Source organism: Crocuta crocuta, unplaced genomic scaffold, assembly GCF_008692635.1.
Source record: "Crocuta crocuta isolate KB4526 unplaced genomic scaffold, BGI_CrCroc_1.0 scaffold322, whole genome shotgun sequence".
In the NCBI taxonomy this organism is placed as follows: domain Eukaryota; kingdom Metazoa; phylum Chordata; class Mammalia; order Carnivora; family Hyaenidae; genus Crocuta; species Crocuta crocuta.
Window position 1 is genome coordinate 1,705,389 of NW_027532592.1, and position 18,219 is coordinate 1,723,607.

The 18,219-nt window shown below is 41.7% G+C and overlaps 1 protein-coding gene across 1 annotated transcript in view; it reads right to left on the bottom strand.

The window, feature by feature from the left end:
- The window catches only part of SMYD3 (SET and MYND domain containing 3), a 696,975-nt gene that overhangs the window by 678,395 nt on the left and 361 nt on the right, over positions 1-18,219 (bottom strand). The window lies entirely within an intron of this gene.

Here is an 18,219-nt window from a genome sequence, read left to right on the forward strand (position 1 = left end):
TGGATGTAGGGGGGAGAGGGATGGGCATGGAGGAGGACACTTGTGGGGATGAGCACTGAGTGTTATGTGGAAACTAATTTGACAATAAACTATTTGTAAAAAAAAAAAAATTAGCTCATTTCTTATGGACTGCATAAAAGATAAAACAGAAAAATATTTGGAAGGCAATTTAGAAATTAAAAAATAATAATGTGTGGGTCCCACCTGCAAAGATTCTGGTTTAATGCGTCTTGAGTGTACCTGGGGCATCAAGATTCTTAAAAGCTCCTCAGGTGATTCCAACATGCAGTCAAAGGTGAGAATCACTATCTCAGAGAATGCCCGTAGCTCACGGCTGGGAGAAAGAAGGAAGAGCAATGGCAAGAGTGAAGAGAGACCCAAGGAGCTCTCAAGAAGAGAAGAGAAGAGAAGAGAAGAGAAGAGAAGAGAAGAGAAGAGAAGAGAAGAGAAGAGAAGAGAAGAGAAGAGAAGAGAAGAGAAGAGAAGAGAAGAGAAGAGAAGAGAAGAGAAGAGAAGAGAAGAGAAGAGAAGAGAAGAGAAGAGAAGAGAAGAGAAGAGAAGAGAAGAGAAGAGAAGAGAAGAGAAGAGAAGAGAAGAGAAGAGAAGAGAAGAGAAGAGAAGAGAAGAGAAGAGAAGAGAAGAGAAGAGAAGAGAAGAGAAGGGAATACTGGCTTGAAGACTGAGCAGGATTCCCAGATATCAGGAGAACAATGAAAATGTTAAGCGTCACTGCATTTAACAAATGACAGAAACCAGACCGGAATGTTAAGATCCGTTTGGATGACTAGCAAACGGGTCAACAGGTAAAAACAATTTTCTGCATTAGCAAAATCTTCAAGTGGAAGACCTGCAGTCCTTTGAGGCTGCCTGCGTGACGACTACACCTACTGCCACAAATAGAGGTGATAGTGGACCACCTATTGTAATTGTGCAGAGAGGTGGAGTCCCCGGCCGCCTTCCCGGTGATGGTCCCACACTGCCATCTAGTGGTTCAGGATGGCAAGGACTGATTTGAACTGGAAGTGATTTAAAGATGGCTGTGAACTCATCTGGTTACAAGGCAGGTGGTAAAGAGTCTAAATTCAAGGGTTTAATCCTAACGTTTTCCTCTGGAGCAGAAGACAGACTTAAGGTACAGGGTTTCTTTGGACGGTGATGAGGATGGTCATTTTGGTGATGACTGTGTAACATTTTAATGTATTTAATGCCACTGGATTATACATTTAAAAATGGATAAAATGGTAAATTTTATGTTACTTTTGTGTCATTTTAAATAGCTGAATGGTATGATCTATGAATTATATCTCAATAAAGCTGTCACAATAAAGGAGGAAGGGTGGGAAATACATAAATGATTCAAGAACTGTAGAAAAGCTTAAAAGGATGTCAGAAATCATTCAATCCCTTTATTTCAAGCCCCCTTCATTTCAAAACAGGTAAAATTTAGGCTCAATGGACTGAACTACTTAACCCCCCCTCACTGAGACAGTAAAACCTAGGCCAAATAAAGGGAGAACTATTAACTCATTTAAAAGCTTTCTGACTCCCAATCCTGAGAAGTGATTTTTCTTCAGCTGGGTCCTCACCAGTACCTATCTTTTTCTGGGCAGCTTTTGACCTGATCTCACCCACCCCAGTGACTTCAAATAGCAGTAGTATCACCACTATTCCAACAGTTCAAGCTCAAAACCCTGCACTTATCCTATACTCCTTCCTCACCTGAAAGTCACGCATGAATCAGGTCATCTCTCCTCTCAAAGGACCCGACCTCTTGCTGAGCTACGGGCACCGTCCTGACACAGGCCTGCACTGCTTCACACCCGGGATAAAGAAAATTTTGTCTCAACTGGAATCCTCATCTTCAGTCTTTCCTTCCCCAAGCAGGTTCACCAAATCAGCACCTCTGCACTAACCTTCTAGAATTCTGTGCATTTCATACTGCTACTCAGAAATCTTTATGAGCTCCTCAATACCTACAAAATAAAGTTCAAATTCTTTAGCCTGGCCATCAAGGCCTTCCATATTCCAGAATCTATTCCAACCTTCTCCTTTATAACCTCCCACACAGATAACACCTTGATACAAACGGTCTACTGGAGAATCTCTATTCATTTCCTCACTAACTACCCCCCCCCAAGGTTGTTATCTATGCCACTGATTTTCACTATTATCCTTTTTTTTCTCAAGCTATGCATCAGCTTCAACTGTAGAGCTTTAAAGATGTTGCCCAGATATCTGGATAGTTTTCAAAATTCTGCAAGTAAATTTTCATGTAAAGTGAAAAACAGTAATTCATAGACTTTTAAAAAGTCTTCCCTAAGGTCGTTAGTTTTCAGCACCTAAATGGAGTATCCAATATTATATAGTCAAAAAATTTTAAATTAAATTGCCCATAGAAATCATTACTTAACTATTTTAGCATTCTTTTCCTGATCACCTGTACAACATAAATCTTCCTAATTAACATCTACTTCCTAACAAAAGGTAAACACAGTAACTGAAAAATGCTAATAAGAATTAAATTTTGATATATTCATAAAATTTATTTGTAACATTACAACCATTCAAATTAAAAATTCAGTTTAATACATGTTTGCCCTATATATGACAATGAGAACAGAACATGCTAATGTGGACACCCACTTTGAAATTCAATATGCAGTATTATTTATAGATATCATGAGTAGCCTGAATGAACCCAGCTGTGGCAATTTCACCTCAGCCCCTGAATATAAAGATATAAAAAAAGTAGTCAATTAGGATGAAAAGGAAAGATAGTTCTTGTCAAACCAGACTGCACATTACAATAACCTGGGAAGCTTTTTAAATTTCCATGGTCAAGCACACTGTAACCCAGTTAAATCAGATCTCTGGGGTGGGAACTATGCATCAATATTTTTTAATGCTTCCCAGGTACCCCCAGTGTGCAGGCAATGCTGAGAACTAATGAATCAGAAGCGACTCTCTCCCAGAGGGGCACCTGGGTGGCTCAATTGGTTAAGTGTCCGACTTGGGCTCAGGTCATGATCTCATGGTTCATGAGTTCAAGCCCTGCATCAGGCTCTGTGCTGATAGCTCAGAGCCTAGAGCCTGCTTCCAATTCTGTGTCTCCCTCTCTGTCTCTGGCCCTCCCCTGCTCATGCACATCAGCGTGTGCTCTCTCTCAAAAATAAACATCGAAAAAAATTAAAGAAAAGAATCTCTCCCATAGAAATCTAAAGAGGAGAACTGTTCAGAGACAAAGAAGAAGTAAGTCCCAGAAAGTAGGTAAATAAGCAAGCTGCTTTCTTTTTAAGTTACAAATTATTTCTATATATTAAGGATATGTGCCTTTTCATGTTGCAAGTATTTCCTCAGTTTCTTGGCTTTCCCATTATAAGTCAGCTCTTTGACATACAGATGTTTTTTGACTTTTAAGAAGTCAAATCTATTGAAAAAACTAACCTTTTCCCTTTATTTGGTTTTTCTTATTTTTGCTTCAAAGACTAACAGAATAAAAGCAATAAAAAACAGGGGACTTCTGGGGTACCTGGGTGGCTCCATCAGTTGAGTGTTTGACTTCGGCTCAGGTCATGATCTCACAACTCATGAGTTCAAGCCCTGCATCGGGCTCTGCTCTGACAGCTCAGAGCCGGGAGCCTGCTTCAGATTCTGTGTCTCCCTCTCTCTCTCTGTTCCTCCCCAGCCTGTGCTCTCTCAAAAATAAATAAACATTAAAAATTTAAAAAAAAAAAGGGGGGGACTTCCTAACATTATGATTCTCAACCAAAGTAATGAAAAAATCACTATTAACCTAAAACTATAAATGTCTTTATTTAAATGTTTAAAATTACACATGAATATGCCATGTGTAAAACAAAATGGCAACAAGTTAACTTTAAAAAGGATACCTTTCTGGGGCACCCTGGTGGCTCAGCTGGTTGAGTGTCTAACTCTTGATTTCAGCTCAGGTCATGGTCTCCCAGTTTGTGGGATCGAACCCCACATCAGGCTCTGCCCTGGAAATGTGAAGCCTGTGTGGGAATCTTTCTCTCCTTCACGCTCTATCTCCTCTCCAGCCATGCTGTCTCTCTCTCTCTCTCTCTCAAAATAAATAAATCAACATGAAAACTTTTTTTTTAAAGGATACCTTTTGATTTTACTGTATTTAAACAAGTAAATAATGACTTTGCCAATTTTTACCTTTCTTAATGTTTGTTTATTTTTAAGAGAGAGGCTGCTAGCGTGCCCGCACAGGAGAGGGACAGAAAGAGGGAAACAGAGGATCCCAGGCAGGATCAGCAGCAGAGAGCCCAATGCGGAGTTTGAACTCACAAACCATGAGATCATGACCTGCGCCAAAATCAATAGTTGGACGGTCAACCAACTGAGCCATCTGGGTGCCCCCAATTTTTACTTTTAAAATAAAATATCTAAGATGTTTATCCAATGAGTTATGTGCTTTTTCAGGAACTGTTCAGAAATATAGCTGTGTTTCAGGGAAAGCAAACATCTGAATATAAGATGACAACACGATATGATAGACAAGGTTATTCCACACAATCACGTTTATAATTTTAATCCTAACAAGTAATTATTACAACAAAAACTGAAGGGGGGGGAGTCACTGCACAAAGTATTTTGTAGTAAAAAAAATCTCACTGTAACTAGATCAACAGGCACAATTCTCCCCAGATCACCACAAGTTCAAATCTGACTACTAGTTTCAAACATGAATTTTCACTTTTAACATGAGTAACATGCTCACTATTCATAAGGCACTGTTGCCATATCAATTTGCCAGTGTTCATTATGGTGAGTTTTATAGAGAAATATCTGACAAAATTTTATTTTTATGGTTCAAATTCAAAACAAAGCTATGGTGAATGTCAGGAGTTAATATCAGATTAGAAAGGGGGTTCATGAAGATGATCACTCAGTTAAGTTTTAAGAGCCGACAACAAATTCACTATACTGAAAAAAGTTTGTGCTTTTACCTCCGATGTCCACCAGAGGGAGCATCACACCTAATTTAGACTATGTGGGGAACTCCCAGATGGAAAGGAGAAATCCTCTGAAACTTGATCAACAAAAATTTTAGATGTAGCGTATATAAAATCAAATGTGAAATCAAATCATAGCATTAGAAAAAAAATTGTTTTCAAAGGAATTATTTATCAAATAACAAGACTGCTGAGAACTTTAAGAGTACCTACAGAAATCCATTTTCAGTTTAAAGTAAACACACGTTACACAGGGATCTTGAAAACTGGATTGCTAACAAACTGCCATGGATAATGGTGCTGCTGACCCACACACCACACCTGGAGCAGCAAGAACTGAGGGCAAATAAACTGCATTTCCAAATTCTCATGCTTTAACTCTTACATAAAGCTAGGAAACTGATTGGGAAGGAGCAGACCCTCAATTTGGGATGTAAACCCATGAAACTTGGTGCCTTGAATTCCTAAATTCTGTTGAATTTCTTTTACCAGTGAAAATCCAGAAAACATTCCATCCACAAGCTAAAAGAAATCTATTCATGAGAGGAACCCTGGCCTCCTTGAAGAGCTCTGTGATGGCTAGCCATGAGAAGCCAGGAATAAAGGTGGTACTCCTGCCATCAAACTGGGCTTCCTAAATTGAGCAGGAGAGAATAGGTAAGCACACAGGTATTGACACTTTGACTTAGCAATCTCACTTCCAGGAATTTACCCTGAATATACACCTGTAATAGTACAAAAACACATGTGAGGTTATTAACTACAAACATTATTCACAACTGCAAAATACTAGAAATTACATAAATGGCCAAGCAGAGGAAATCAGAAACTATGGAACATACACAAAAGAATAAGAAAGATTCGGGGCACGTGGGTGGCTCAGTTAAGCATCTAACTCTTTTTTTTTTTTTTTTTTTAATTTATTTCTAGGAGAGAGAGAGAGAGAGAGACAGCGTGAGCAGGGGAGGGTCAGAGAGAGAGGGAGTCACAGACTGAAACAGGCTCCAGGCTCTGAGCTGGCAGTCAGCACAGAGCCCGACGTGGGGCTCGAACCCACGAACTGCGAGATCATGACCTAAGCGAAAGTCGGATGCCTAACCGACTAAGCCACCCAGGCGCCCCACTAACTCTTGATTTCAGCTCAGGTCATGATCTCATGATCAAACTGAGCATGGAGCCTGCTTGAGATATATTTTCTCTCTCTCTCTCTTTCTCCCTCCCTCCCTCCGCCACTCTCACACACTTTCTCTCTCAAAAATAAACATTTTTTTTAAAAAGATTCTACAAGTATGATATGGAGTAATTTCCACGAGATATTTTAAATGCAGAAAACAGGTACAAAAGAGCAAATTCAGTATGCTACCTTTTGTATATCAATGGAAAATAAGAAAACACATATATTTGCTTATTTTAACCGAGAGAGAGAGAGAGAACAATGAACATGGTTACCTGCAAGGGAAGGAGTGGGGAACAATATGGAGATGGGAGGGGCTGACACTTCTCTATTTTATAGTTCAAGTTTTGGAAGCATATGAGCATTCTACATATTCAAAATATAAAACTAAATCAATAAGAATGGGGAAGAAAGGACACCTGGATGGCTCAGTCAGTTGAACATCCAGCTCTTGATTTCAGCTCAGAGTCATGAGATCAAGCCCCAAGTTGGGCTCTGTGCTGAGTGTGGAGCCTGCTTAAGACTGACTGACTCTCTCTCTCTCTCTCTCTCTCTCGCTCTCTCTCTCTGCCCCCCCCCTACTTGCACACATTCTCTCTAAATAAAGGGGGGGGGGCAAGAAAATCTAAAACTGAAAGCAAAGCAAAGGAACTCAATTGTAATTCTAATTAATACCAGCAAATACACTGAAGGGAAAAACAGAAATACAAAATGGGTACAGTACTTAATTATGTATCTCAGTCTTCAGCAGAGTAGCGGGAAAGGGTGCACTCCAAATTCTGTACTAAGTGGAGGCTTTTTTTTTTATATGTAGATGTAACAATTCTGAAACAATTTTAACCTTCTGAGCCACCCAGGTGCCCCAATTCTGAAACAATTTTAGATGAGATAAAGAGTTCAATAAATGAGTAAATAGGTTGATGTTGATGTTATTAAGAGAGTCACTGAGGCAGAAGAAATATATAATTATGGAATGGGGAAAGGCAGGAAAGAACCCTAAAGAGACAAATCTGACTTTAAAGTATTGGTGTGAACCCATGATATTTCTAAAGTATATGTATGTATGTATGTATGTATGTACGTACACATCATTTCATGAACCTGCATACTTCATAACTTTGTTTGCTAAAAAGGTCAAAGAGCAGAAACATCCCAGTAGCAGTGAGCACACCCAGCATCAAATCTTGGTATCTAATATTATTCCTCACGAAAGGAATCCAGGAGTCCTCACAGATAAACTGATTCCAGGGTTGCATCATCAGGACAGTTACAGGATGAACCCAGAACATTTGTTATACCAGAAAGTAAGGAAATGCTTTGAAGAAAAAAAAAAAGAGAGTGGGGGACCAATGGGTGGCTCAGTCTGTTAAGCATCCCACTTTGGCTCGGATCTAGTCTCACAGTTCCTGAGTTCAAGCCTCACATTCGGATCCTTTTCAGATCCCCTGTCCCCCTCTTTCTCTGCTCCTCCCCTACTCGCTCTCTCAAAAATAAACAAGCATTAAAAAAAAAAGTTACAGGATAGAGGATCTACCTTGAACGCTTTCCTACTAAAAAAAATCTGGTACAATTTGAGCACCAAAATAATTAGGTACACAATTAATTGTAAACCAGTGGGGAAAAAAATGGAAATTCATAAAAAGACAAATAATGAGGAAGAAGGATGTGCCCTTGTTTATGGTAAAATGCTAAGCTGAATGCTAACTGCTAAGTGTGGGCAGAGTACTGTAGGTAGAAAACAAGCATTGTGCAAACGGCCATACCGAAGATTCAATCAAGAATCCTCCATGGATGCTACATCTAGAGGAAAATGTTAACTAACAGGATGCTCCCATGGCCTTAAAATGTCTTCCCACAGATTATTAATTAGGAGAGGAGGGGATTGCGCACAGTGGAAAAACAAGACAACAGCTTGACTGGGTTTAACACCACCAATGAAAGTCAGCTAAACCTTGTGAACCTCCAAACAGGATACCCTGAAAATACACCAACCATGTAGCATCACAGCTGAGAATACACAACCCGAATCTAACCATGAAGAAACACTAGCTAAACCTCAAATGAGGAAAGATCTATTAAAACGGAAGGGAAGGGAGCAGGAAGGGAATGGGGGGGAGGAGAGGAGGAGAAGGGGAGGAGGGGAGGGAAGGAATGGGGAGGTGGGAAGAGGGGAGTCGGTGTTATAGGTCAAAGAAAAGTCCTGAAATGTTAAAGAAGGCCAAAGATAAGACCATTAAATACAAGACATGACCCTAGACCCTGTATAAAAAAGGGGGGGCGGGGAATGCTATGAAGAACATTATTTGATCATTTGACAAAACTGAAATACAGAGAGTAAACTATTATGGTAATGTTAAATTTACTGAAGTTGACACATGTAACTTTCCTAATCGTTATTATTTAGGATAAAGGGCCAGGATATATGGAACTTACATATTCAGAAAGAACATGTGTACATGTGGATAAAGATCGAGGCTTAAGGGAGGACAGAGAGGAATGTGTAACCGAGGTCAGTGTTAATAACTTAATCTGGGTAAAGGGTATCCATAATTTTTTTGTCCCATTCTTATTCTTCCAACCTTTCTGTAAATTTGAAATTATTTCCAAAGTATAAAAAAAACAATTATAATGAGAAGAGGTTACATTTCCATGAAAGCAGCTAAAGAAACAAGTAGTAATTTCAAACACCAAAATGGTGTGTCTAAAGGTAAATGTTCCAAATGATCCTAAAAATAACTCCAGGTTCTAATTTCACACATCTTCCACACACATAACACCAAAACTAACTCACAGCCCACAATACATAAAAGGAATAATTTAAACACTTGACTACAAATGCAGAGTGCCTAGTTCCTTTTCCTCATATTCAGTGCTGTTGCAGGCTGCTACCCTATCCATTTGCTAGGTGCTTACTGAGTACTACAGCGGGCTCTATGTCATGTAATGTAACTCTTTGAAGTCTGTGCCACTCATGTGATCAATCACCCAGCAACTTTAGCATCACCTAGGATTGTGTTAGAAATGCAGGGTGCCTGGTTGGCTCAGTCAGGAGAGCATGCAGCTCTTGATCTTGGGGTTGTGAGTTCAAGCCCCATTTTGGGTGTAGAGATTACTTTAAAAATTAAAAGAAAAAGAAAAGAAAGGAGAAAAGCAGAATCTCCTACCCAACGCAGGCCTTACCAAATTAGAATCTACTTAAACAAAATCTTCAGGTGATTTACTTGCACATTGAAGTTCCAAAAGGGCTGCTCTAAGTGACTTAACTCAATAGAGGCTTATTTCTGGCTCCTACTAAATTTGATGTATGTAGGGCAATTCATCAGAGCAAGTCTCCTCCAAGCCATGACTCATGCTTGTTTCTCTAATTCAATTCATGGCCTCCACAATCTTCAAGGCAAGTTAAGAGAGAGCAGGGAAGAATGCACAGGATATTTTATGGCAGACCCAGAAATGGCTTATATAACCTCCAGCCCACACTCCATGGCCAAAAATGAGTCACAGGGTCCCAAGCAAACTGAAAGGAGGCTGAGAAATGTAGTCATCTTGTGTGCTCACTGAGGAAAATGAGTAAAGTTTGCTAACAGATACTGAGACATCTCAGGAACACCAAGGAAAAGATAAATAACCAGCTCGAACAGGGACTGACCATCATGAGGACGGCAACAATCCTCATGTTCTACCTCCCTCTGTTCAAATTCTAGACCCAATGACCAGCCAATGAACTTACTCACCTTCTAGCAAGAGATTCACTCAGTCTAATCAACTGAGTGATTCAAAAAATAAATAAACAAATAAAAGTGGGACATAAGCTGACCTTCATCCCAAGCAGCACACATTGTTTTATACAGTTTCAAATGAAACAATGTCTAAGAAAGACTTTCTCAAAGTTTATTTAAATTTCTAATTACAAAAATGAAAACAAACTTGATTGGGGGAAAAATACAAAACATAAAAAGTGCAAAGGAATATCTTCCCTCCCGCCTCCAAGTCCCATTCTCCAGAAGTATTAGAATTCTGAGGTGCTCTTCCAAACTTCTTCTATACATACAAGTACATATACACTCAAAGATTTATTGAAAATACATACATTGTCCTACAAGCTTATTCACCCAGCAATGTGTCATGGGCATCCATCCACATCTGTACACATGGATCTACTTCAACCACGCTAGACAGTATTCTACAATATGGCTGCACCATAACTTAACCAGTTTCCTGCTAATGAACACTAAAATTCTCTCTCCCTTTTTAATTATCAAACTGCTATGCTAAGAATCCTCGTACAACTATTGTTATTTGTATTTGTCAGAATTCCAAAAGTAAGGACAACAAAATCTAGTGCTCAATTTTGGTAGGCACTATAAAATTGCTCTCCTTACAAGTGCATCAATGTCCTGTAGTACATGTTTGTGTTTATAAGGAACATAATAGACACTTTCTTCAGGTTGAGACTTAAGTTATACACAAAATAAAGCATAAAACCATGCCCTGTATTGCTAATAGTAATGAATATTAGATACTGAATAATAGTATTCAATAGTCACATACCATGGTGACAAGTAAATAGAAGGTAGCCCTCTTACTTTCCCTGATAATCCAGGTTCATCACCATCCAGGGCATGTGGGTGGCTCAGTCAGTTAAGCATTCAACTCTTTGATTTTGGCTTAGGTCATGATTTCACTGTTTGTGGGATCAAGTCCCACACTGGGCTCTGCACAGACATCATAGGGCCTGCCTGATTCTCTTTGCCTCTCTCTCTGCCCCTCTCTCACTCACTCTGTCTCTCTCACTCAAAACAAATGAACAAACTAAAAAAAAATTTTTTAACAAAGTTTCACTAAAAACTTTGGTAAAATGTAATAATTATGTTTAAATACATATTTTCAAAATTTATCATTTTTTATGCAGAAAGTCAATAGAGATAGCCACATAAGTAAAACCTCTGCAGCCCTAAATAACTGTTTTTTAAAGACTCTCCTATGAAATCCTTCCCAATGTTTCAGAGTGGGTTCTGACACTGAAAAGTTTGAGAAACACTGCTCTACGGTATCAGTTGCCTCAAATGATAGCATATGTCAATAGCAGTCAAACCACAGGCATTAACCCACTGCTTCAATTCTCCTTCTGTGATGGTCAGAGGCAATCTTAGAAGCTCTACAGAAGACTGTCAGTAGGTTTCAGAGATGGTAGCACAGGTAGAGAAGGCAAATCAAAGTGCAGGGAGAAAACTGTTCCAATATGAACAAACCAGTGATCCTTCTCATGACAAAAGGGTCTATGATAAAAAAAAAAAAAAAAAAAAAAAAAAAAAACCGAAACNAAAAAAAAAAAAAAAAAAAAAAAACCTGATGCCAGTTGGCTGACTGGTCCTAAAGATGTGTCATCATTTGGGGGAACCCAGGATCCCAAACCGGGCACTCTGTACCAGCAGAAGCCACAATGGCCATGGTGAGGGGACATCTGAACTGCTGATTTCCAGGCACCAATCTCCATCCCTGTCCCCACAGCTGCCCTGTTCATGAGTCCTCTGAACAACCACCAGGCTGTCTGAAGAATAACTCACTGCCAGCCACAAAGCAGGTCATCCTGTCTGATTAAGAATGTCCTATACTGTGGCATTCACATGGACCAAATGTTTTCAGGCTCAGGGCTCTGCCATACAGCCCTTTCCCAAACTTCCTTGCAGGAGAAAAGGAAGCAAAAGAAACAGGAATTAAAACTCCCACTCAAACGGAAAGATGGAAGTTATATCCATAGAGTCCTTTCCCAACCACCTTATTATCAGCCTTCCTTGATGTTCAGGTATATCCATCAGCCAGTGTCCAGGAAACTGCAAAACCTGACTTCAAGCCATCTCTCAGGGTTCTACTCTTTGAGGTCCTTCAACCTTCAAAGCCCATCCTCCCCTTCCCAAGAAAAGACTATAACAACAGTTCAGCAGCACCTGTTGCTGACAAATTTCACAAAATCAGTTGAAAACCCACAGAATGACTTTTCCCCATTATTTACTGCGATGACTACTCACCTGTCTCCGCTTGGCTCTCTCTCCACAGGCCTTTAATACTTGGCTTAGGAAGCCAATGTGAGAAATCTGCCTTTGCCAAAACTATTCATTCCAATGCCTAACATTCCTGGTAATTTACTTAGAAAGTTCATCCAACACTCAGTCTCTCCGTTTCCTGGTCATTTTAACAACCTTCTTCCCTTTCTCAGCCACTTTCTGCCATACCTTAAAACCTCTTACTCCAGCACGCACACTACGTACTATGTAGGTCAAGTCATCCCACTCTGGCCAGTCCACCTCTTCCTTGACCACATCATGTCCCCTAATCCACCGATTTCATCACAGTCCACTGTCCATCACTCTCCCCTCCTTATGACATCAGTCCCTTGCTTAAAAATCATGGTGCCTGATTATCTCTCCCTTGCCTACAACTTCAACTTCCTTCTCCCACTCTCCATCCATTAAACTAACCTGACAATCCTGGGTAAACCTAACTCTCACAGTCAAGTAGCTGACCACGGGGTGAGAAAAAAGCACTCCCCTGACTGCTCTCACTTTAAATGAATGAAGACAAGTTTTAAGTGGACACTCAGCACATCCGAGCTATCCTCCTCTATTACACTAGGCCAATCACTCTTCCAGAAGAATATTTCAAACTCTCTCTTCTCTAAGACTGAGTCACGCAGCAAAACTAGTCCCTTCACTAGCTGTTTTCAAGCCTTTCAATCACCGCTGCTGCCTTCTCTGACACTTTTCTTCTTACCTCAATATATGAAGGTACTCCTCCAGGCTCAGTCCTTGGCCAACATGGATTACATCATCTCACCAAACACAGTATTCCTTTCTCACCCTTTATTGCTTGGTCATATCTACCCACACTGTAACCCTAACGTAGCTGCTTTATTTTCTGTAATAGATCAAATCTGTCTCATGAACATAGGGCTGTCTTTTCTAACAATCTAATCTTCCTTATGAACACTCCCCCTAGGAAATAGCCAGAAACTTAAAATTTGCCAGATAATATCTCAGTCTCTTCCAGCTAATATTCAGACATTTAAGTGTATCTCCTTATCAGAGCTGGTTTAAATAGCTGCTTTCAGGTAAACTTTTCTCCAAATGGGGCTGAAGGGACATACTTATGGTGGCAAGAAGATCTTGGTGTCTCTGCGAATCCTCGCTGAGCTCTGCTACAAAGAAGTGATCATGCCCCATGGCTGGACTGGTGCCATCTCACTTTTGGGATGTCATGCCTCCTCCTACCTCTGTATCCATGATCCTGACCTTCAGTCTAGACTGCTACGATGCCTGCTGTCCCACCAGGACCCTCAGCTCCTCCACACCCCTCACAGTGGCATGAGAGCATTTCAGCCTCCCCTGCTACCACAGGCTCATCATTCTAGCCACTTCCTTCTACCTCTACTGTGCTATAACCCTGTGTTGTCACAGCACTAACCCACATAGCTAGCCCTCTAGAGATTCCAAACAAGGAGCATAGCCAAAGGCCATCTCCTTTTGAGCCTTTTTTTTTTTTTTAAAGTAACCCCTACACCCAATGTGAAGCTTAAACTCACAACCCTGAGATCAAGTCACATGCCCTACTGACAGAACCAGCCATGGACTCCATCTATTTGACACCCTCACCCTAACCCCAGAACTGACCAGACAAAGAAGCTCAAAATGTGTATTTCTGGAGAGGGTGCCTGTCTCAATCAGTGGACCTTGGGACTCTAGATCACCAGGTTACTGAGATTCAAGAAAGAAGGGAAGGAAGGAAGGAAGGAAGGAAGAAAGAAAGAAAGAAAGAAAGAAAGAAAGAAAGGAAAGAAAGAAAGAAAGAAAGAAAATCTTTCAAAAGAAAAAAAAGAAAAGCAAAAACATGTATTTCTCACAATCTGTTTTCCCTACCTCCGTCCCCCTTCTTCCCATAATTCAGCAGGGCTTTTTCAGGGCTGAAAAGGATGGACTCTCCATTTCCAATTCATCCTCCATCCTCCTGAGAGGCACTAAGCCTCAAGCCCAGCCTTAATAATGGAAGAGATATAATATCCTCCTTACCCTATAGAAGAAACTATCATTAGGGCATGTCGGAAGAAGTTCTTGATAGGAAGCTACAGACGACTTGGAACTTTAGAAAACCAAAAACAAACATACAGTGACTTAAAATTCCCTAAAATACCATCCCTTCACAACTTCAACAGTTAGCATCTCCTGTGTGTTAAGCTCCAAGGATGTAAGATGAGAGAGTTAGGTCACTAAGGGGGGGTGGGGGTTCTACAAACAAAATAATTACAATGGAATTTTACATACTGCATTTACCAAAAGAGAAAACACAAGTAACTTGTTTGTCCATCTTTTCCAACTAGCAAACTAAAGAGGTGAGCAATAGCAGAAAAAGGATAACATAATATAAATTATTTCATATCATTTAATCTTCACAATTTCATATCATTTACTCTTTCCCCAATTTACATACTTCATTTTCTTTTTCACTCACAACCTGAAAAACCAATCCTTAATGAGAGGAAAAAATCAAGGGAAGCCAGGAGGCAAATTCAAGTTGCTCTATTAATAAAAATAAATAGGCAAGAACTAAAGCACTGATCTAACAGCCCAAGGCCGAAGGAAAACAGGTAAAGTAATAAAGTAATTAAATAAACATCTGTTATTTTATGCTGCCACCCCCACATGGAACTGTTACTGTTACAAACTAATATTTTCATTCCATTTCTTTTTATTTTAATGATTATTTATTGGGGAGGGGGGGAGTGAGCAGAGAGGAGACCCAGAATCCGAAGCAGGCTCCAGGTTCTGGGCTGTCAGCACACAGCCCAAAACGGGGCTCAAACTCATGAACTGTGAGATCATGACCTGAGCCAAAGTCGGATGCTCAACCAACTAAGGCATCCAGGTGCCACTCCACTTCTTGATTCAAACGGATGACAGCAAGAGGAAAATTCGGCCAGATGTTTGTAACACAAACTAAAAGCTTACTATCTAACAGGAATTGGGGCCTCAAAAATTGAAAGATATGATACCTAATACCTACAATTAATGATGAACCAATTTTACTTACAAGGTGATAAAGAGCACGAAAACTTTATCTCAATGATGGTCATTCAATTGTGGTAGAAGACTGCATGAAACAACGCACCGAAGCTTGATTTCTCTAACACTATTTTCAGGCCACAGAGATTCCCAACTAGGCACTTGAGAAATACTACAACCACTTACGTGGAAGTGTTCAACAGAGCACCTGCTACGGCAGCACAAGTGGATATACCTAGAAATCCAAATAAGCGCACATGTGTTTTTTGTAGAGCACTACTAAATGAGTGTGTTGGCATGAAAACTCCTTTTGTCTTAGTTTGGATGCTTGGCATTTCCTGATACCCCTTTTCCTACATTTATGTTTGCTAATTTCCCCCACTATCTGAATACTGGTGGAAACAGAGCCTGACTCCTTTCCTAAAAGTCAAAAGGCCTAATACTCACCTTCCCAAATTCCCTTGCAGCTAGGATGCAGGCAGTGACCTAATCTTAGCCGATCCAAATAACGTACTGAGGATTTTGAATCTGAAGCTAATACCACAAAGAAACGTGGGTGAGAAAGCAACTTTCCAGCAATACCCAGTTTCCCAAGCAGCAGCAGCAGCAGGGCCCAGGACGTGGTGCTGGTAAAACACGCCATAAAACCCAGTATTATCAGGCAGCGTCAGAAGTGGCGCTCCCCAGGCCCCGGCCCCAGTTACTTCCGAACTGTAATCCTGACTGTGGAACTTTCCTTGGTTCCCACCCACTTTCAGAACTAGGGTATCTCCAGCCCTCAAAGCAATGCTAAGATCTCCCCAATGCTCTTGCATTTAATTCCTTTTTTGCTTAACAAGCATTACTAATAAGTAATTTCTCACCAATGAGAAACAGGAGTGATAGCCAACAGGAATGAAATAGTATGCTCAATAAAGAGGCATCCCACCCGCCAAGGACGGGTCTACTTTGGAAAAGAGACACTTCTGTGTGTCATATGACTCAAGTTCAGCTCTGAAAATTCAGTTAATAATTTGTCATGTATTAATTCCAAAATGTTTCCATTCCAACTGCTAAATAACTCTGCCAGTCTGAAAAGACTGGCAAACGACTGGCACCTTCTCCATCAAGCAAGTTCTCTACTGCGGACTAACTGCACTCAAACTCTAGATGCACCCACAAGCGATTCAGCAGTACGAAGAGCCCAGTTCTCTAATCTGCTTGAATAAGAATCAAAAACCAGGGCACCTGGGGAGTTCAGCTGGTTAAGCACCTGACTCCTGATTTCAGCTCAGGTCATAATCTCACGGTCCCTAAGATGCAGCCTCGCCAGGCTCCATGCTGACACTGCAGAACCTGCTTGGGATTCTCCCTCTCCCTCTCTCACTGCCCCTCCCACACCAAATAAATAAATGAACATTTTTTTTTAATCTGTAACTTCCAAAGTGGGGGACTTCAGCATATAGTTAAGTCTTTTTATTTTAATGTTTACTTATTTATAGGGGAGGTGGGAGGGTACATGACTAGGGGAGGGGCAGAGAAACAGGCAGAGAGAGAATCCCAAGCAGGTTCCTCATTGTCAACACAGTCTGAGTTAAGGTTCGAACTCACAAATCCTGAGATCACGACCTCAACTGAAATCAAAAGATGCTTAACCTGCTGGGCCACAGAGGTGCCTCAATAGTTACATCATGAAAGGAATTAACTGTTTTCAAAACTTCTGTAAGTTCTGAAGTTTACAAAAACTCCAAAGTGCTCTCTCCTCAACAGATTTTGTTGTTGTTGTTGCCCTTATGGTTACACCAGGAAGCTACAGATACAACTGTTAGTATTTTAAAATACAAAAGTTAAATAAATTCCCCAATTACAAATCAAATTAGGAGTTGGTAAGATTTTGGGGGTTTTTTTAATGTTTATTTTTTTAGAGTGGGGGAGGGTCAGAGAGAGGGAGACACAGAAAGGAGAGCGAAGCAAGCTCCAGGCTCAGAGCTGTCAGCACAGAGACCCACGCGGGGCTCGAACCCATGAACCGCGAGATCACGACCTTAGCCAACCGGAGCCAAAGTCGGACGTTTGAAAGACTGAGTCCCGCGGGCGCCCCAGGCCTTGGTAAGATTCACGGTCAACCTGCCGATCTGAGTTCCGCGCACACCTCCTCACCCCCATCCACCCAGAGCCCGACGCGGGGCTCGAACCCATGAGCCGCAAGATCATGACCCGGGCCAAACCCGACGCTTGCACAACTAAGCCGCCCCAGGCCTTGGTAAGATTCATGGCCAACCTGCTGATCTGGGTTCCGCAGGAACCTCCTCGCCCGCATCCACCCGAACCCCAGGCTTGGCGAAGAGCAGTCCTGGAGAAGTCCTCCCACCCTTCCGAACAGAGCTCTCCTCTTTGGAGCTCGGAAGCATTCGCTGCTTGACTACAATTCCTATGCCTGTGCGTGCGCGTTAACACGTTTCCATGAACCGCTTTCGCACAGCCCCTTACATCAGCCCAGGGCTTCCAGGCTGACGAATTCTCGCGTCCCGATAGGGGGTTCAGGCTTCGCCATTCAATGCCCAGCGCATCAGGCAACCTCAGCAGCCCATGCGCCCGCAGCACCGACCCGCTCTAATTAACGCTCTCTCTCACTCGTGAGCCCCTCCAGGGCTCTCCAATGCCCCATCTCCACGGGTCCCCAGGCCACACACAACCCGGACCCTGCAAAGTGTTCCGTCAACACCCAGATTCTTCCGCCTCCTGCAAGCCGGGTCCCCTGCTGGCGGGGCCTCGGCACCCAGCCCGGTGTCTATGCACCCCTGCTCCCGCCCACCCCGACCGCTGCCCCTTGTGACTTCCAGGGCCGCCCCGACGAAGCCTGCCGCCCAGGACACAGACTTTTTGTTCCCCCAGGAAAATGACCCACAGCACAACACTCCTCCTCCGCTCGATTCCCAGCTCAGCCCGGGGGCGGGCGGGGGTGTCCTCGGGTCCAGCTGCGCACCCCCCGGCCCAGAGCTGGAAGGCTGAGCCCCCCGGCGCACAGCACCCT